The sequence below is a fragment of the Muntiacus reevesi genome, chromosome 6 (assembly GCF_963930625.1).
Source record: "Muntiacus reevesi chromosome 6, mMunRee1.1, whole genome shotgun sequence".
NCBI classification, from domain to species: domain Eukaryota; kingdom Metazoa; phylum Chordata; class Mammalia; order Artiodactyla; family Cervidae; genus Muntiacus; species Muntiacus reevesi.
The window spans coordinates 108,864,398-108,884,116 of record NC_089254.1 but is presented as its reverse complement, the minus strand read 5'-3'; the positions used below and the strand labels follow the sequence as shown (position 1 = coordinate 108,884,116).

General features: G+C 47.3%; 1 pseudogene; it reads left to right on the top strand.

The window, feature by feature from the left end:
* The first annotated feature begins 4,872 nt into the window (after positions 1–4,872).
* The window catches only part of LOC136170388 (large ribosomal subunit protein uL4 pseudogene), a 45,278-nt pseudogene continuing 30,431 nt past the window's right edge, over positions 4,873–19,719 (top strand).

Here is a 19,719-nt window from a genome sequence, read left to right as displayed (position 1 = left end):
TTGAAGGCAGAAGGAGAAGGGGGCAACAGAGGATGAGATATAGCATCACTGACTCAGTGAGCATGAGTTTGAGCAAGCTCCAAGAGATAGTGAAGGACAGGGAAGCCTGGCGTGCTGCAGCCTATGGGGTCACAATGAGTCGGACACTACTGAGTGACTGGACAACAACAACAATTCCAGGTTCTAGTAACCTTTTCCACTTCCATCTCTCTGACCTAAGGGTATAACAGCTCTATCCATCGTGACCTCTTTTACCTAGCCCAGACTCTTTCAAACAGTCTGTTTTTAAGTCCCCCAGAAATGGTCCTAATTGAAGAATGTTCCTTTTTCTTGTTGAAACCCTCTGATGCATCAGCAGAGATCACTTCTCACCACAGACTTTCAAGAAACTTCCAAATTGGTGGGAGTCATCCAAGCCAGCAAACAAATCACCTGCCTCCCCTGGTAACTTCTTAAGTCCTAGCCATGTTTTTTCATTCTCTGAGAACTGCAATGCCTCAAGTCCCAATGATCACAAAGCTAAGTCCTTTTGTGGCAGGATTGATTGGAACTCATTAATCCAGTTTTATAGAAGAGAATACCAATAACACAATATAAAACATTACTTTTAATTAACAAAAGCAATTAGCACTAATTAAGAAGCGCTCACATTTGTCAAAGAGCCATTTCACCTTAATTGCTAGGTGTGTTAAATAAGCAATTAAAAACAAATTAAAAGGAAGACCCCAGGATAAAAAGGGAGGCGGGCAAATACATCTGTGACAACACACACAAAAAAAATCTTCAGCTTGGAAACACACCGCACTGCCCTTGACACACATCACAGCAACTCCAGTCCAACATGCTTCATGAGTCAAGGCCATGAGTGCAGATCGGGGGTTGGGGTTAAAATTTAAAGCAAGCAAGTTTGAACTTTGGCACTGTTGCTGCCAACAGTCGCTAGGTTATGTGTGACTCTACTGTGATCCCATGGGCTGTAACCCACCAGGCTCCTCTGTCCATGGTATTCTCCAGGCAAGAATACTAGAGTGGGTTTTCCTGCCCTCCTCCAGGGGATCTTCCCAACCCAGGGATCGAACCCAAGTCTCCTGCATTGCAGGCAGATTCTTTACCACTGAGTTACTTGGGAAGGCCCTGGTGGCACAGGAAAGTAAAAAGTTCTTTCTGGAAGTTTTTGCAATATCCACACATGAATGGGCTCATAAGCAGTGCTAGTGGTAAAGAACCTGCCTGCTACTGCAGGAGACATAAGAGATGTGAACTGGATCCCTAGGTAGGGAAGATTCTCCAGGAGGGCATGGAAATCCACTCTAGTATTCTTGCTGGAAAAATCCCATGGACAGAGAAGCTTGGCAGGCTGCAGTCCATAGGGTCGCAAAGAGTCAGACGGAACTGAAATAAGTTAGCACGAACACATGAGTACGTCCTCAGTGCCTCCACGGTCGAATTCAACAAGGAACGTGAAAGCCATCCACCATCCAGATGCTGAGATGTTTTCTTGTGATACATACTGTTTCCATGACTCAGGTGGACAACAAAGACAGGAAGGCTGGTAAACACGCTCAGTGAAAAGCTCTTTAAAGGGTGTCATAACCAGACGGGTTTTAATGGGAGTAGAATTTATGTCAGACCTTGAAGTAGGAGTAGGAAATGTTTTGAATAAGAAGAAACAAGGGTATCCCTAGCAAGAAGAGTAGTGTAAACAAAGGCTCAGAGCTGGAGCCAATCGGTCTGACACACACCCCTTACATTTAGAGATGCTGTAGAAGATGTTGATCTGAAGTATATCTTGTAGGGAGAGTTGTCCCCAGAGGGAAGCAACTGAATGTTTTCAGTTGGGTAAGTTATACAATGAGTTGGCTGTTTGCAGCGGATGAGTCAGCTCTTTGTATTAGGTGGCCAAAGTACTGGAGCTTCAGCTTCAGCATCAGTCCTTCCAGTGAATATTCAGGACTGATCTCCTTTAGGATGGACTGGTTGGATCTCTTTCAGACCCAAGGGACTCTCAAGAGTCTTCTCCAGCACCACAGTTTGAAAGCATCAATTCTTTGGTGCTCAGCCTTCTTTATGGTCCAACTCTCTTTTCGTTGGAAAAGACTCTGATGCTGGGAAAGATTGAAGGCAGAAGGAGAAGAGAACAGCAGAGGATGAGATGGTGGGATGGCATCACTGACTCAGTGGACATGAACTTGGGTGAACTCTGGAAGATAGTGAAGGACAGGGCAGCCTGGAGTGCTGCAGTCCATGGGTTGCAAGAGCGGAACATACTTAGTGACTGAACGACAAACTTATACAATATTCCTGGCGTGCTTCTCCAGTGGACCTAGTGATGGGCTAGCTCTTCTCCAAGCTATGATAAGAAGAGAATTCTCCAGTTCACCAAGAATCACCTAGTTGCCAAAGGACAAGCCTACCAGCATTCATGTAAACATGTGACCTGTAAGTTACTTCATCTCAGAGGGGTTTTTCCAAAAGTGATGGGAAAGTGACAACAAGCTAGCAAATTAAAAAAAAAATTTCTCCATGCCTGGCAGCATGTAGGACTGTAGTTCCCTGACCAGGGATTGAACATATGCCCCATGCAATGGAAGGCAGTGTCTTAATCACTGGACCACCAGGGGAGTCCCAAGTTAGCAAATGAATAGAAGACATGAAAGTGGGAACATAGAAAGTTCTCTGCATGCCTCCTACAAATAAATTACATAGTCAGTCTTCTTGAACTGCCATAACCTCACTGACAGAAGGGCAAAATGTGAAGACATTAAGCTCTGATTCAGTGGTTGGGTTTAATGAAAGTGAGAAAACTGAAGACTTCATTATTTTGAGAGCACTAATATTTACAAAAGGTCTTGAGTTGATGTTGGCATCCCAGATGAAAAACTTCTCCCCTCAGGGATTTCTGACTCTTTCAGGACCATTGCAATTAAAAGCAAGTGTGAGGCAGATGTTTGGCTGGGGAAATCACCAATAAATAATAAAATGACAGATACAATGAGATTTAAAGTCCAGGATACAATAATTTCTAACTCTGAATGGTGACACAAGTCAAAGCCTTTCCGTATCTCTTATAATCTTAAGACAAATTTAGTGACCCGGAAAAAATTGAAAAATAAAAAGGGTGCAGGGAGGCGGGAGTCATACATATCTCTAAAAAGCTGCCAAGCTCTGATCCTTAAAAAATACATATCATATCCCAAGGCCATGAGAATCTTCTGAAAATTGACCAAAGGAAGTTGGTAAATGATGATATCTACCCGTGCATGTTGATGGGAATGCAAAATGGTACAGCCACTATGGAAAACAGTTTGGAGGTTCCTCAAGAAATTAAAAATAAAACTACCATAATTTTTAAAAATCCAATTTCTGTGTATTTATTCAGAAGAGTTGAAATCAGAATCTTAAAGACATATCCATACCCCCACATTCATTAAGGCATTATTCACAGTAGTCAAGATATAGAAACAACCTATGTGTCCACTGAAGGATGAATGGAAAAAAGAAAATATGGTACATACCTATGATAGAATGTTATTCAACCTTTAAAAAGAACGAAGCTGTGCCATTTACGACAACTTGGATGAACCTGGAAAGCATTACCCTCAATGAAATAATTCAGATGGAGAAGGATAAATACCGCCCGATGCCACTGACATGAGGCATCTAAAATAGTCAAGTTCACAGGAACAAGGGGCCTCCCGGGGGGCGCTAGTGGTAAAGAACCCGCCTGCCTGCACAGGAGACTCAGCAGAGGCGGGTTCAGTCTCTGGGTCAGGAGGATCCCCTGGAGATGGCAGCCACGCCAGTGTTCTTGCCTGGAGAACCCCATGGACAGAGGAGCCTGGCGGGCTAGTCTACAGGGTTGCAAAGAGTTGGACACGACAGGGCACGCAAACGTAAACAAATCGTAGAAACGAAGGCAGAATGGTGGTTACGCGTCTTTCCTTTTCCCATCAGGCATCCCCAACCTGACCCCCAGGGACGTGCGGGGGCTAAAGCTAGCCTAGCAGCCTACTGGTCCTGCTGCACCATGCAGTGCTCCGTGTCCGACTCTTTGCGACCCCACGGGCTGCAGCCCGCCAGGCTCCCCTGTCCGTGGGGACTCTCCAGGCAAGAACACCGGAGGGAGCTGCCACGCCCTCCTCCAGGGGATCTTCCCAACCCAGGGATAGAACCCAGGTCTCCTGCGTTGCAGGCAGATTCTTTACCGTCTGAGCCACCAGGGAAGCCCAGTCCTGCTGCAAACCTCACAGACACGGGGACGGCACACCAAGCTGCCTTGTACCTTTCTCCCCACATCTGGCATCTAGCACAGGGCTTCAAGGGTAAGATGCTGTATCTTTAAAACCGACACAGAGTGCAGACTGCCCAGGGACCACCGCTCCAGGAAACACATTCGCCTTGACTCACGTGACCAAGATGGTATTTCTGGCAGTCCAGTAAGTGGGGGAGGAAGCTGTCCAATAAAGGGTGTATTTGGGGCCAAAGTTCTCCTCAACCTCACAAACAGGTCCCCAGATCTGACTATGCTCACAGCCGGATGTAGACTACACCTGACCTTTTTAGCCCCTTTCCCATCAAATAAAAGTGGCAAAAGGCATTTTTTCCAGCTAAAGTTGCTTAAACCACAGGCCCTGGGCTCTTGAACTTGAGAAAGCCAGCGCTCTCCAGGCTGCTGCGAGTACAGGATTTTGACCCCGTGCTCGAGTTGCTATCAGGCAGCCTGGGGAGAGGATGTGTCTGACAGAAAAGCAAGCCCTGTCCCTCCATCAGGTGACCTGAAATGTCAGCCTCGTGCAGCTCTCCGGGCTCCCTCGGCCTGCTCTGACTCCAGAATTCAGGACACGTTTCTGTTTCAGCTGACGCGGTGGCCGGATGACTCAGAGCTGGGCCGGTCTGGACCTCCCCCCTCCGTCTGGTGTTGCCCACTCCTCTGGGGAGCTGGGTCAGAAGCTGGGCGTCTGCCCAGACTCCGGCGGGATGCTCAGAGCCGCTGGGGTGAGCTGCCGCGTCATAGTGGCCACTGTCGGGGCAGATGACAGCCCAGAGGGAAGGGCATGAGGCCAACGTCGACCAGTGGTGGAAAACTTACTCTCCCTCCCCTCAGATGGACTGTTCTGGGCACAGTTCCCCGAGTGGCCTGCCCAAGGCCATCCGCATGGTCGAGCAGGTGCCCCGCGTGTGACCGGGTGTCTCCTAGCAGTCCCACGGGAAGCAGGATGCTCTTTGCCCACCCTTCCCTCACTGCCCTTTTCCATCTCTCTCTGCTCCAGAATGGGCTTCCGGGGTGGCTCAGTCAGTAAAGAGTCTGCCTTCGATGCGAGGGACCCAGGTTGGATCCCTGGATCAGGAAGGCCCCCCTGGGAAAGGCTACCCACTCCAGCATTCTTGCCTGGGAAATGCCAAGGACAGAGGACCCTGGCGGGCTACCGTCCATGGGGGTCATAAGTCATCAGACACAACTGAGTGACTAACACTTTCACTTCGCTTTCTGCCCTGGGGTAGCACCTCCCTAGCCCACCGGTGATTAAACCTCACCTTGGGTCTGCCGTTTTGGAAAAGTCTAAGTCACTTGGTCTTCCGTTCTACTCATGAAGGGAACTCCCATGTCCACATGCAGGGCCCTGAATGCCAGCGTGAGCAAGGGTGAGTTGGCACGAGATAGACCTCAGCCCCGATGCTGCATCCATCACTACCCAGCTGGTGTCTCTAGATTTTTATCTAGTAGGGACTTCATAAAAATCCTGCAAGGTGGTTAGACAGAAATTGGCTCATTTGACAGATAAAATACTGAGACAGAACTTAGCTTTCTCAGTTCACACAGCGAGTGGCTGCAAAAGAAACCCCTCCCTCGTAGATTTCTCCACAAGGGTCTGCATATTAGTGGACGAACTCAGGGACAGGGTCCTCGGGAGTGAGGAATTGAGAGGCAGGAGCTGTTGAAAAGGCTGCCGTGCCTAACTCTCCCTTGTTAAAACAAAGATAGCGTGCACACCCAGGTTCTCTCCATGACTCTAAAACAGCCACTTGAAAAGCGAGGACTGGGTGAAACAGGTGTTTGGCATAGTGAAGACCAAAAGAAAAGTTTTGCAGGCAAGTTTCATAAATCAAGTGCCACACACCGTATCCATCTGCACTGCCAGAGGTTGGGAAATGTTTGCCAGCCATTTACTCCCATCAAAAGTAAATCTGTAGGGTTTTTTTTTTTTAAAGGAGCCAATATCTCAAAAACACTGCTGCGATTCTTGGCCTTGTCCTCGACAAAGTACAGCGAGACTTTTCACAGCAGCTGGCATTGTGTATCTGTGCCCATGCAGAGCTCTCAGAAGCATCTGCAGAGTTCCGGATGCCAAGAACAACTGTGGAATATACTGGAACAACCCAAGCTTGTTGGAGGCCAATTCCTACAAGAAGCCTTGCTTATCAAGCTATACACACATTAACAGTGGCCGGTGCTGTGGATGAAACACAGCTGCCCATATGCGCTAGCCCACCCACCCTGTACCACGGTAGGGTCCCCAAAGCTTCCCTGGTGAGTTTCCTTGAATGTCTGTGAAGTCCCAAGGCTGCCACTGAAAGGATGAAGGAGATAGGAAATGTCAGGACAAAAACTACCAGCTCACACCATTCCCTGGATCCTTAAGTCACAGCAGACGTCCTGCCCTGCCGGGGATTTCCCTAAATGCGGGCCACACTGATGTGTTCGGGTACTGAGCAGGTAAGCTGTCAAGAGTGACAGGTGGGTCTGCTTACTGCAGAGCCCTCCAGGGCCCTGCTTTCCTTCCTGTTCTCATGTGCGGTCTACAGCAGAGGGCTCGAGTTCCACAAGTGTGTTTCTTCTAGACAACTTCACAGGACCCAGTCATGCCCTGGGCACACACCTCCGGATGGCCTGCTACAGAAAACACCGCTCTGGGCACAGAGGGTGGGGCTGAAATGAGCGAAAACCTCTGACTTCAGGAGTGTTTGCTTTGCCGGGGAAGACAAAACAGTAAATAGCAGAGACAAGATCATTGTAAGCATTATATCTGTAGATTGGGATGAATGCAGTAAAAGAAATAAACACAGTCATAGAACTGTGCATCATGACAAACCTCTCTCCTGCAAACTTCATCCCGGCTCCTCTGAGCCCTCCTCTGGACTAACCTTGGCCCCATCCTTGCTGCACTGGCAGAGCCCGTTTTCAGCAAGAATCCTGCCAAGTCCACTTAGAGGCTTGTCCCCACCAGCCCCCAGTGATCATCTGGCCTGCCTTCAGCACGAGCCCTGTTAGGCCAGTTTGGAAAAACCCTACTCCCAGCCTCCATGGAGTCTCCTGGTCCTTCCCATCCACCAGCGCCCCACACCCTGCTCCTTGGCTGGAAATCCCCACAGGTCCTGTCGTATTCAACGCGAGTCCCATTTCTCTCCTCTATTGTCAACACAATATCCGGATAGTCCTAATGAAGCCTTCACCATTTCAACAAATATCAGAATATTTTTTTCCTTGGCAAAAACCAAAGGAAGAGGTGTGCAGTCTTTTGTAAGGTGGATGAGAAAGGCCTCTCCAGTGAGTTCAGGTCTAAGGATGGAGGGAGGTGGCTGCAGGGAGAGCTAAGGGCAGGGTGTTCACACCCAGAGCAGGGCCGGCGCCAACCGCGGTTCTAACGGCTCTGTGTCCAGAGCAGAGACGCGACAGCGGGGCAGATTCAACAGGACAGGGGCAGTGTGACAGGGTCCTCGGGGGTGAGGGACTGAGGGGCAAAAGCTGTTGAAGATGAGGCCACCTCAGGCGGCCCTTGCAGGGGTATTCACGGATTTCATTTCATTGAAAATGAGTAGCCAGGGAAGATATTCCAATAGAGGTGTATCATGTTTCAAAGTGACTATGGAGAAGAAGGTGGTAGTTGACTTCTGATTTAAAAAAAAATTAATTGCATTACTGTTGATGGTTAACTTTTGATTTTACATCTATTATCCACCTGAGCCTGAGAATACACCGGCTCCAGCCCCACAGAAAATTCATGGTTTGTCTAAAATTGTTAGCTTGGGACTCAGGGAGAGCCAAACAGCACTGAGGTCTCCCACGAGGGGATGAAAGATGACATGGCATAAAACTACAGCCCGCCTTCAGACGTTCTCTTTGCTGAAGCAATATCTCGGGCAGCCCCAGGGACCCAGACTTCATTACACAGCACAGCTGTGCCACACCATTATTGGAAGGATACCCGATAGCCACTGGGTCAGGAAAACATCTCTGGGCTTTGGAGAAGCTGAGGTGTCCTGCCCTGTGCACGATTAGCCTGTCCAGGAACAGTGACAAGGCTGAAGCAGAAACAGTGTCAGGAATCAGCTCTTCTATTTCCCAACCACCCGCTCACCTCTACCCTGCATCTACTTACGCATCACAAGGGAGAAAGCACGCTATAGAGGTTTCGTTGAGTTTCTAAAGTCCTAAGAATGCTTCCCAAAATGGTTAGATGACAACAAAGTACCTTTCTTTAAAAGCCTGCATTCAGAAGACAGCAGATGAAGAGATGCTCTGCATCATTCATCATTTGTTGTTGTATAGTCGCTCAGTCACGTCTGGCTCTTTGTGATCCCATGAACTGTAACCAGTCGGGCTCCTCTGTCCATTGGATTCTCCAGGCAAGAATACAGGAGTGGGTTGCCATTCTCATCTCCAAGGGATCTTCCCAACCCAAGGATGGAACCTACATCTCCCACATTAGCAGGAGGATTCTTTCTTTACCACTGTGCCACCTGGGAAGCCCTTCATTCATCATTAGAGGACTGCAAGTCAAAACCTTACTGAGCTATACTACCTTGCACCTTCTAGGATGGCTGTAATGGTAGTATTTGGCCAGGCCCGGGTCCCATGCCCACCCCTGGAGGAGCAGCTGGGCACAGTTCCGCCACACAAGGGACAGAGGATGAGGGGAACACAGTGTCCAGGGGGGCTGACTCTCTGTTTATCAGAAAAAGGGGAAATGGATCCTGGACAGGTGAAACAGCACTGCCCACTCAAAGCCTCCCCATGTCAGTGGTAGGCTGAAAAGGCCTATTTTTAAGTTGAAGCAAATTAATAACAATCATTATTCCCCGGGAGATGCTCAAGCAGCAGCTTCTGACTCTAATCACTTTGCTAATTATAATTATTTCCATTAAAGCAGGTGCTCCAAAGCTTTCCACTTGGCAGCACATTGTTTGTGGTCTGAGTTATTGGGTGCAGTTGGGAGCTTTTAAAGCTGCGTTTCTTGCTGAATGTTTGATCAAGAATCTGAAGCCATCAGGGCAAGTTCCACCTTAATGGGGTTTGGCACTATTGTTATCACTCTTCGTTCTTTTATTCTGTGAATGGGCAGCTGCTTGAAGATGCTACGTGGGGCTGGGATCACAGAGTGGCCCCAGATAGCTCACTCTTAGGGGATTCAGAGGGCTTTCATGGTGGCTCAGTGGTAAAGAATCCGCCTGCAATGCAGGAGTTGCAAGAGACGCAGGTTCAATCCCTGAGTGGGGAAGGAACCCTGGAGGAGGGCATAGAAACCCATCCTGGTACTTTTGCTTGGAGAATTCCAAGGAGAGAGGAATCTGGCGGGCTACAGACCGTGGGGTGGCAGAGAGTCAGACACTGCTGAGTGACTGGGCACACATTAGAAGCTGAACACAGGTCTCCACCTTCCTTGGGAGAGAAAGCACGGGTCTCCTGTTCTCAGCTGAAACCAAAGTGCAGTAATGTTCAAAGAGCTCTGCAAGCACCTCAGGTTTTCAGTTAAATCCATCTTTGCATCTGATGGAGAAATGGCCCCAGCCATCCCTCATCCTGGATTACCCACACCCTTGATGCCACGAATGATAGATCTCATGTTCATTTCATTTACTGGGCGGCAGATACGTAAGAAGGGATTGACTTAAAAAGCCACGTTGCACAGGGCTCTCGGTGTGATTGAATTTTGGATTAAAACCCACTTGAGGGATTTAAGGTGAAGCAGTCATTCCAAATGTAAAGGATTTCTGATGTGGAGCTGGAAATGAGCTCTACCAGCTCTTCTTTGTATTGCATATAATAAGAAATAAAGCAAAAGAAAACCAAGTGTGGAGCCCTTTTTCAATATGCTTTTGACAGAGGTCAATATCCACAGAAAATTCTCCAGTTTGAGATTTGCTCAAAGTCTGGAGGAGAAGTGAGTGAGGAGAGAAGAGCTTTGGGCACAGCTATGGGCCAGGGAGGTCCAGGTTTGGTTTTGCTTTCCCTGGGGACCACAGGTCACAAGGGTCAGCATCATTTGCTGATGCTGACAGAGGGAAGAGTCATCACCCCAACCTCGGGGAGAGGGCCACTGGTCACAAGGGTCGGCATCGTTTGCTATTACTGATGGAGGGAAGAGTCATCACCCCAAGCCCAAGGGGGTGTGTTTGCTTCCTGAACATTGTGCATCTTGGAGTCCGACAGCTTCCTCCCCCTTCTCTTCTCTGCATTCACAGGAGGTATGTCCATCTGCACGAGTCTGCACTGACATGCACGCTTTGTGACTAAATTACCACTGCGCTTGATTCTTTTCCTGCGCCGCTCTGGTTAGTCGGGTCAGAACCTGCGTCGGCAACAAACTGCAAAAAGAATTACGAGCTGACTCGTATCATCACCTCCTGACTCGACACTTGCTCTTCCACCTCCTCACCCAGTTTTTCAGAAGCATTTTTTAAAATTATTAAACTGCGTGTTTGCTGGCATTTTCTGGCATCACTAATGCAGCTGTCTGCTCCTGGACTTCGTGATGGAAGAAATTAAATGCAATACACTCTCCCCACTTAGGGAGTAGTAACAGGAAAATCTAATTTTGTCTTTGTGAAGACATACTCTGCTGCCACTTTGATCCAAACTGTCTCCTGGAGAAAGTCATTGGACTAGAAAGAATGGCTATGTGCAGCTTTGAATTCTTTCAACCTGCTTTTTATTCTACAAATCAGTATATTTGATAAAGAAGTCTATAAGGAGGCAAAGGGATTGTTTGTATTAACCAGGAAAATTAGTAGACATTTTTTTGTAAACCTTTTACAGTTTACAAACACCCTAATTTCAATCACATTGATTTTTTGAGATGACACCTAAATCTCTCTCTATCCCTATCCCTCTGTCTACCCAGACAAACACATATGTATTTATTTTACAGAATTAAACCTGGTTTTGATTTTGAGATCTTAATGTTGTTTTAGATATTACTGGTGGCAGTGTATAAAAGTCAGCACTGATAATATTTTAAGCTAGTATTTATGAGATTTCCAATAACATCATGAAAAATACAATTATTTCTCCTTTTGTCCAAATCAAGAGGGTTTTTTATTTTCTTTTCTTGTTATTCTGAAGGTGGATATCTGGTACTCAGATCATGTGCTTTCCACGGCGGATGGTTTATATCACATCCATTTCTGTGCCGGGTTCTTAGAGGTGAATGTGCAGCTGTAAGCTGTCCTTTGCTTTTCTGCCTTATGTATGGCACAAAGAAGTGTTTTGAAGTATTTACAGCACAGAGCACAAAAAACTACTCATCTATAGCAAGGGTGATGAACGTTAGAATACTTTTGGCTGCAGAGGGGACAGATGGAACCAATCTGAATGATCTCAATAAGGAAGCTTTGCGGCAGCTCTTCAGTCACTCAGGAGTGCCCAGTCCTTTATGACCCCATGGACCACAGCACGCCAGGCTTCCCTGTCCTCCACGTCTCCCAGAGCTCGCTCAAACTCACATCCGTTGAATTGATGATGCCATCCAACCATCTCAACCTCTGTCGTCCTCTTCTCCTCCTGCCTTCAGTCTTTCCGAGCATCAGGGTCTTTTCAAATGTGTCATCAGGTGGCCCAAGGATTGGAGCTTCAGCTTCAGCATCAGTCCTTCCAATGATTATTCAGGACTGATTTCCTTTAGGATGGACTGGTTGGATCTTCTTGGGGGTCCAAGGGACTCTCAAGAGTCTTCTCCAGCACCACAGTTTGAAAGCATCAGTTCTTCAGTGCTCAGCTTTCTTTATCAGGAAGCTGCTTGGCTCTATAACTGAATGTCTGCAGGAAGGGCAGATCTACAGCTGGTTACTGGGAGCTCAGCGCGGTCCCAGTGCTCTCATCTGCTCACGAGGAAGATGCTTCTTCTCTCATATGTGTGCTGCTAAATGCTTCCTCAGAGGGGCTCTGTAGAGACCTCGGGGGCTTCAAGTATAACAGTTTCCCCTGACGAGTGAGGAACCTCCTTCTCTAGAAGTCTCTAGAAAACCCTGTCTCAAGTCCCACTGGCTAAAATTACACCACAGTCGTTCCTCGGCTAATCATGGGGCAAAGAGGAGGAAAGAAAACTCAGGCCACCCCTAGAGTGGGTGTCATTTCCCCGTGGCACTGGACTCAGACAAAGGGGGAAGACCCTGATGCTGGGAAAGACTGAAAGAGGGAGGAGAAGGGGCTGACAGAGGACCAGGTGGTTGGATGGCATCACCGACTCAAAGGACATGAGTTTGAGCAAGCTCCGGGAGACAGTGAAGGACAGGGAAGCCTGGCGTGCTGCAGTCCATGGGGTCGCAAAAAGTCAGACACGACTGAGCAACTGAACAACAAAAACAGTTCCTTTCAGGAAAGGAAAACGGGAAAATCTTTGCCAAGGACCAGCCAGCAACACCACTCCAGGTGCTGAGGCAGAAATAACGTTACTGCATCTAATTTGAAGAGATGCACACCTATCTATCCTTATATATATAGGGGTATAAAAATATGCCCTGTGTTCACAGCAGCAGTATTTACAATGACCAGTCCTTTGAAGCAACCTAAGTGTCTGTCGACAGATGAATAGCTAGAGAAGATGTGGTACATATATACAATGAAATATTACTCAGCCTTGAAAAAGAATGAGGTAATATCATTTGCAGCAACATGAATGAGCCTGGAGATTTTCATAATATGTGCAGACAGACAGAGAAAGATAAATCTTATATCATTTATATGTGGAATCTAAAATATGACACAAATGCTGTTTATAAAACAAAAATAGACTCACAGACGTAGAAAACAAACATGTTTACTGAAGGGGAAAGGAGGTGGGGAGGGATAAATTAGAAATTTGGGATTAACAGATACACACTACTATATTAAAAAAACAGGTAAACAAGGACCTACTGTGTAGCATAGAGAACTACATTCAGTATCTTGTAATATCCCATAGTGAAAAAGAATCTGGAAAAGAATAGATATATGTGATATGTATACAACTGAATCACTTTACACCTGAAACATTGTGAATTACTATGAAAGTGACAGCGTTAGTTGCTCAGTCATATCCGACTTTTACGACCCCCTATAGCTCTTCTGTCCATAGAATTCTTCATGCAAAAATATTGCAGTGGGGAGCCATTCCCTTCTGCAGAAGATCTTCCTAACCCAAGGCTCAAACCCAGGTCTCCTCACTGCAGGCAGATTTCTTACCGTCTGAGCCACCTACCTCAACAAAAGAATAGTGCTATTGCAGACGGGAATCTTCCAGAGCTCTACAGAGAGCAGCTGGGTCAGGTCCCAAGTCAAATGAAAGCAAGGCCCAGCAGGGTAACAAATGCATGGACAGGCTGGTGTCCTGCAAAAAGGAGCAGTGGATTCTGGTCAACGGGGGTGTGCGTGCCTTCCCGGGGCATCCCTGCCCCATTAAACAGAGGCAGACCTCCGCTGCCACGCTGACCTGAATTATCCACTGGAGAAACTGGCTTTGGACCAGAAGGAATAAAAATGTGCAGACTGCTTGCCCTCGGGCCCCTCCCCAACACCCGTGACCTGTTCCCTCTACCTTCTCATCCGAACCTACAGGACCCTTCATCCCATGTCCCCCAACCCTGTCCATTCACTCCCCTCTCACCTGAGATGTGGTGTAAAACCACATTCCACGCACCGTGTAAATCCCATTCATGGGCTAGCCATATGGGCTCACATGGCCAGCAGGCAAACACATGTGAGCCCAGAAACCAAAAGTCAAACTTCGATCAGTTTGCTTACATTGCTCAGGGCACTGCCCCAGCTTATATTCAACTTCTGGAACTCAACCCCTTGAATACACTAATAATCGAATGAGCTGGACAGGTCTTGTCTGCATTTGAATGTAAACTTTGCCACTAATGAGGTCCGTCACCTTGAACAACAAGGCACATCCATTCGTTTGATGAATGAAAAATCCCAGGCTCATAGATAAATACTAACCATCAAGCATTTTGGGAAGATTACATGAGGGTTTATGTAAACCACCACCCACTACCTGCGCACTCCAGTGTCACCCTGGGCTTTGGCATGTGGACAAACATAAGGCCAAAGTATCACATTGTCTCCTTATTTTCTAAGGGGGTTTCCCCAGGACCCCAGACTCCAGCTGCCTGGGCCTTGGACAGCTGGTCTTCTCAGGTTTCTGCTGAGAACACTGTCTCTGACGTCAGCCCGCCCGCCCCCCAAGTCTCCCTCCGCCCTCCCATCCCAGACTGCCAGCACCACCCACCAGCTGGGAGACCAGAGGGCAGGCGGCCTCTCTGGAAAGTGGCTTCTGGCACGTCCAGAGCGTCTGGCCCAAGGGCACCTCTCATGGGGACAGGCGGGGTGGGCAGCAGGCCTCCTGTGTCCCAGCCCCCATCTGGTAGAATCCCCAGGGACCCCTGCCGCTCGGCCGTGTTGACTGTTCTCCACCAGCCTCCCCTGCTGAGCTCACCCCAAGTTTTCTTAGCAAAGGAACAGAACTCCTCCATGATGTCGCAATGCTCGATGCAGAGAAGGAATCTGAAATACACCTGGTGCCTCCCGACCCCTCCTCTCACAGGAATGGAACCCCCATCTCCCAAACTGCCACGGCGGCTGCTGAAGACAATAACTAATAAAAGATGCACATGTGATTTCTCAAACAGTATTTTATTAGTTTGCTTCTTATTGGAGCATAATGCTTCACAATATGTGTTAGTTTCTGCGGAATGACGACGCGAATGGGCTCCGTGTGCACGTATATCCGCTGCCTCTCGAGCTGCCCTCCCAGCCACCCCTCTAGGTCATCCAGAGCACCGAGCCGAGCCCCCTGGCCTATAGCAGCTTCCCAGTAGCCATCTCTTTTACACAGTCGTGTGTATACGTCAGTTCTACCCTCCCAATTCGCCCCACTCTCCGCGTCCTAAAACCTCAAACAGTGTTTTTTATTACCACCCATCCTCTGTCCCCCGCAGCCCGTGAGAGTACCAGGCAGCTGCTGAGGCCCCCATTCAACCAGTAAGGATACGCGGGCGGGAGGGGGGGAACCAGCTGCCTATCAATCCACACCGTGAGTGATGGGTGGAAGTGGGGGCTCAAACCCAGGCCTGTGACTTTGGGTGACAATTTTTTTCCACTTTATATTCCAATTTATCCCCTCATCTATGAATCCATAAACCATTCCTTTAGTGCTTCTTACTCTAACCTTCCTTTATAAATCAAGCATAAAGATTCCGCTCGAAGCTCCAAATGACTTCCATTCCAGCCTGAATAAAACGCTCCGCGGGCCCTTACATTTCAAATTCACTGTGCTCCACACCCGAATACACGCCTACCATCACACTCAAGGGGATCACGTGATCAACTGTCGGCTGTTACCCCTGGAGGACCGCAGGGGCTGTCATATTTGGGGAGTGAAGCTACACTTTAGTTTCCACTTTAAGTGTTCAAATATGGAAAAGAATCATGTCAGTTGACATAAATGTGGTATTTTAATGAAAATCTGAAATTGCATTTGGCCCCAAATCATTGCAGACAGTCACTGCAACCATGAAGTGGAAAGACAATTGCTCTTTGGAAGACAAGCTACAACAAACCTATTAGCATATGGAAGAAAAACTTTGACAGTACCTACAAGTGTGAGTCAGTTCTTTACTTCAGTTGGCCAGAGTATTGGAGCTTCAGCTTCAGCATCAGTCCTTTCAATGCATATTCAGGACTGATTTCTTTTAGGATTGACTGGTTTGATCTCCTTGCTGCCCAAGGGACTCTCAAGAGTCTTCTGCAACACCACAGTTCTTACTGGGAAAACCATAGCTTTGACTAGACAGACCTTTGTTGGCAAGGTAATGCCTCTGCTTTTTAATATGCTTTCTAGGGTGGTCATAGCTTTTCATCCACAGAGCAAGCGACTTTTAATTTCATGGCTGCAGTCACCATCTGCAATGATTTTGGAGCCCAAGAAAATAAAGTCTGTCACTGTTTCCACTGTTTCCCCATCTATTTGCCATGAAGTGATGGGACCGGATGCCATGATCTTCATTTTTACAATGTGGAGTTTCAAGCCAGCTTTTTCACTCTCCTCTTTCACCTTCATCAAGAGGTTCTTCAGTCCCTCTTTGCTTTCTGCCATAAGGGTGGCATCATCTGCATATCTGAGGTTGTTGATATTTCTCCAAGCACTCTTAATTCCAGCTTGTGCTTCATCAAGCCTGGCATTTCACATGATGTACTCTGCATATAAGTTAAATAAGCAGGGAGACAATAAACAGCCTTGACGTACTCCTTTCCCAATTTGGAACCAATCTGTTGTTCCATGTCCAGTTCTAACTGCTGCTTCTTGACCTGCATACAGATTTCTCAGGAGGCAGGTCAGGTGGTCTGGTATTCCCATCTCTTGAAGAATTTCCCACAGTTTGTTGTGATCCACACAGTCAAAGGCTTTGGCATAGTTAATAAAGCAGAAGTAGATGTTTCTGTAGAACTCTCTTGCTTTTTCATTGATCCAGCGGATGTTGGCAAGTTGGTCTCTGGTTCCTCTGCCTTTTCTAAATCCAGCTTGAACATCTGGAAGTTCTCGATTCACGTAATTTTATTGGAGTTTGTTGCTTTTCAATGTTGTGTTAGTTTCTACTGCTCTCCATATACATATATCCCCTCCTTTCTGGACTTCCTTCCCATGCAGGCCACCCTAGGGCATTAGGTAGAGTCTCCTATGCTCTATAGTAGGTTCTCATTAGTTATTTTATACTGTTGTTGTTGAGTGACTAAGCCGTGTCCAACTCTTTAGTGACACTGTGGACCGTGGCCCACCAGGCTCCTCTGTCCATGAGATTTGCCTGCCTACATCCAGGCAAGAATTCTGGAGTGGGTTGCCATTTTCTCCTCCAGGGGATTTTCCCAACCCAGGGATCGAACCCACGTCTCCTGCATTGGCAGTCAGATTCTTTATCCTGGAGCCACCTAGGAAGTTACATAGCATCAACAGTGGGTATATATGTCAATCCCAATCTCCCAACCCCTCCCACCCTCTCCTTTCCCCTTGGTATCCATACATCTGTTCTCTATATCTGTGTCTCTATTTCTGCTTTGCAAATAAACTTGAATAGAATTCTCAAGAATATTCCCTGGGCTATAATGAAACACTTTGACTGAAGAGAGTGGGTATTTAACTCAGCCACAGGAGAAAAAGATACAAAAATTGCCAAAAAAAAAAAAAAAAATTCCCAATTCCCAAACTCCCCTTCCAGGGCCCCAGACAGGAAGCTTAGAGAATCAAGTGCTTATTTATGAAAGAGTTTCTGTAATAATTGTGTAGCATTTGCCTCACGCACGAAGACTCTGAAAAGACAGCCAAGTTGTTTGAGGTCTCTTCTAGGTAAGATGGATTTAGATACCTATAAATCTCCTAGACAGAACCAGACAGCATCAATAAACTTGAATGATGGCCCAGCACTCACATAATTAAGAAGAATTAATCCTCCCAACTCTGCAGTGATAGGTGTGTTGTCCGTAAGAGCCCTGTCAGCACTTCAAATATTTCTCAGCTGACAAAGACTGGACATTGGGGAAGACTAAACAGATGTCGTCGGACACAATCTGACAAGATCTGCTAAGGTGAATCAACCTCCCCACCCTGGGGCAAAAGAGGAAAAGAGAGTGAGGAAAGCAGAGAGTGGGCAAAGCTTATCTCCCCAGACTCTGGAAGTCACCCGAAGATTAACTTCGCAAATAGAGCCGATTAGGAAACGACCCAGCATGATTTCCAGTTGGGCAGGAACACAGCCGGTTGACAACGGTGCTCCTCTAAGGACCTTGCTGACAGTGCCAGCTTGCAAATTCTTCCAGTTCCTGAGGAGATAAGGAGTTTGTGCCAGAATATGTCAACGACAGCCCTGTTTAGTTCAGCTCACTTTTTCAAAATGTTTTAGTTTTTATTCAGTTCCGTCACTGCGTCGTGTCCGACTCTTTGCGACCCCGTGGACTGCAGCACATCAGGCTTCCCTGTCCATCACCGACTCCCAAAACTTGCTCAAACTCACGTCCATCAAGTCGGTGGTGCCATCCAACCATCTCATCCTCTGTCGTCCCCTTCTCTTCCTGCCTTCAATCTTTCCCAGCATCAGGGTCTTTTCCAGTGAGTCAGCTCTTTGCATCAGGTGGCTAAAGGATTGGAGCTTCAGCTTCAGCATCAGTCCTTCCAATGAATATTCAGGACTAATATCCTTTAAGATTGATTGGTTGGATCTCCTTGCAGTCCAAAGGGCTCTCAAGAGTCTTCTCCAACATCACAGCTCAAAAGCATCAATTCTTTGGCACTCAGCTTTCTTTATGGTCCAGCTCTCACATCCACACATGACCACCGGAAAAGCCATAGCTTTGACTAGATGGGCTATTTTGTATTGGAGTACAGCAAAAGGAGAAGGGGGCAGCAGAGGATGAGATGGTTTGACAGCATCACCGACTCAATGGACATGAGTTTGAGCAAATTCCAGGAAGCAGCGAAGGACAGGGAAGCCTGGCGCGCTGCAGTCGACAGGTCGCAGAGAGGTGGACGGGACTTGGCAACTGAACACCAGGATGGAGCATTAGCTGCTCATGACTCACGGCTAGGAGCATCTCCAGGAGCTGCTGGAGACCAGGATTTCCCTGCTCTGTCAAACGCCATCGCCTGCTCCCAAGCGCGCTCTCCTGCCCCTTATAAATGGCACCGTTCTCACTCCCTCCAGCCAAGGAGGGTGGGGGTATCAAGGGAATGATAAAGTGGTACTTTTAGCATCTCCAGGCCTAGTTCCTGGGGCAGACACACACCTGGGAAAGAACATCCGCTGCCACATTTCAGCGAGACAGAAAACAAAATTCCTTACAATATGTGGGGATTTATTTCCCTGGTGGTCCAGGGGCTAAGACTCCACGCTCCCAATGCAGAGGGCTGAGTTCGAGCCCTGGTCAGGGAATGAGATCCCACACGCTGCAGCGAAGATCTCACCGTGGCAACGGAGATCCCGAGTACCGCAACTAAGACCTGGGGCAGCCACGTTAATTAATCAATTTTTAAAAATAGAATGAAAATATGAATAAAAGGAAATGAAAAAAATATATTTCCTGTTAAGATTTTGAAAAAGAAAAAGAAAAAATTCTTGAGTACTCCAAAATAGTGAACATATTTTGTACTCTAGACTGTGATTTTGGTCACTGTGTCTGATGCTTTGAATATGAACATTAGTTCTGAGGATGAATTTAATGTTAATAAATAAATATTCAACTTAACCAAATGCCTGACAGGATTCCTCAGTGACTGTTTTGAGGAAAGTAGATGCCTAGAAAGGTTAACAGATTTAAGTGTCTTTAAGAACAGGAGAGAAGTATCTAACAACTCTCTGTGTGTGTGTGTGTGTGCAGAACAAACTCAGGGCACCACCCGTGGAAGGCAGGTGTGAACACGAGGAGTGTGTCCACATCCCCAACACGAGCCTCCCCGCCCCATCTCACGCCCAGAA